Raw genomic sequence first — 2,127 nt, 5'->3', positions numbered from 1 at the left:
CCCCCCCCCCCCCCCCCCCCCCAAGGTCTGATCCTAGACCCACCCCTGCTACTTCCTACTCCACTCCACTACACCTCAGAGGGGAATGTTTCAAGATAGAAAATCCTAATACTTCAAGATAAAAAGTCCTAATATTTCAAGATAGAAAGTCTTAATATTTCAAAATAGAAAGTCCTAATAGTCCTAATATTTCAAGAAAGAAAGTGCTTATAGTCCTAATATTTCAAGATAAAAAGTCTTAATATTTCAAGATAGAAAGTCTCAATATTTCGTAATGTTCTAATGTTTACTGAACTACTGACAGCTTTCGCTTTATTGCTCAAGGCTTGTTTCTGCAACAGCTTCTTGAGAATCAGATACAATAAAAACTATTGTCGGCAGAAACAAGCTACAATGGAAGTTAATAGGATAACTGTCCAGCTAGTATTTACGTTCATAAAAGTGCTTGTTTTGCTACTGACAGACAAAAATAATATTCCAAGTGTCTGACAACATTATGGAAAGGATTTCTAAGGAGGTCGACCTTTCTGTTAAAGATTAAGATCCTTTTTAAAACATAAAAGTCAGCAAAATTCCGTTCGCTAAACCCACCAGACTCCATGTAAATAATCAGTGATTTTAGCATCGTAAAATACGGCTTTCTAAAACATCTCTGAGCACCGCTGCCTCTGGAAGCCTTAAGCCTGCGTGTGTAGGGTGTGCGACCATCGGCTACGTTTTTTCAGTATTTTCTTTCCTTCATTCCAATTTCGGGTCTGTCAGTCACAGTGAAAACCGGGGACATTTCCGGGGACAGATCGAGCCAGGGACAGGTCGCCAAAATCGGGGACTATCCCCGGAAACCGGGGACGTCTGGTCACCCTAGGTTTAATTGACCTTATAAGCAATTCAGCCTCATTCATTACTAAGTGGTAAGTGTGACTAGCACAAACTCTCTGTCTGTCGGTCTATCTGTCTTTCTGTGTCTCGCTCTGTCCCTCAGATCTGGTGCCAAGTGCCACAGAGGCATTGTGTGTATGTCTCATGACCCTCTGCTGCCTGGCACAGTTACATATGGACACGAGAGAGAAATCTGATTAACCACTCAGCCACACATTGCTGTCTTTCATGCACTGTGTGTGTGTGTGTGTGTGTGTGTGTGTGTGTGTGTGTGTGTGTGTGTACTAGCATTTTCTCTGTAATATTGCTATTGAACATAAAACACAAAAAAAATCATTTGTTTATTGTGTTTCTTTATGCCTCCGTCATTGGAGTTATTTCTGAGGTCCTTTTACACAGAATTTTGCCTCTTCTCTGTCCAACTTTGATGTTTTTGTGGCTGTAATCTTTTTCTTTAAATTTTCTTTTAATCTATAAGGCCTCATTCAGCGCTGTCAACTGTGACGACCAGCTTCACAAGCTTCAGTTTGTGTAATCTTAAAAGATCATCTTTAATTGTTCAGACATCATGGTTAATTATGGGAATTACTGTATTTCCTTTTCCGGCAATTTTCCTGTTTATTTCAAACAAATTACTCTTGTGCTGCTAAACATTAAAAAGACTTGTGTGCCACTTTTTCCGTCAACCACGCACCAGCTTTATAGAAGAGTGAATGTTGCCTTCAGCTGTAATGAAATGATTTTTGTTTGTTTGTTTTAAATATAAATTTTACATTATTTTGTCAAGGATTTCAGGAAAGGTCTGACTGATTAATCCAAAGCAATTTAATCTTTCAACTAAGTCAAAGAATGAGCTCTTGTCAAGAAGAATTTCAAGCCAGTCACAAGAGAAATCAAGACATAATAAAATTGTACAATCTTGTGAGAATGTTTCTTTTATGTCATTTCTCAGTTCTGTTAAGATTTAAATTAATCTGATTTCAGAAGTACTTTTGCAAACAAGAAACAACGGCTGACAAATATAGACGCCTCTCTTTCTTTCTGCCTTCATTTCTCATAAACAATCCTCCCTCTCTCTGTCTCTCCCTCCTTCCTTCTGAAATTTTACCATTGTGTCAATTACTGTCCCAGTGGTTCTCCTCTTCAGTCTGACACGTGCACAGAGCGTGTGAGCATTCATCAGAGCTGTTTAACCCTTGCAATGCCCCAAACTGGAAAACAGCCAAGGAACGTCACAGAGGCAGCCGG

This window comes from Etheostoma cragini, chromosome 6 (genome assembly GCF_013103735.1).
Source record: "Etheostoma cragini isolate CJK2018 chromosome 6, CSU_Ecrag_1.0, whole genome shotgun sequence".
In the NCBI taxonomy this organism is placed as follows: Eukaryota; Metazoa; Chordata; class Actinopteri; order Perciformes; family Percidae; genus Etheostoma; species Etheostoma cragini.
Note: the sequence above shows the minus strand (reverse complement) of the source record.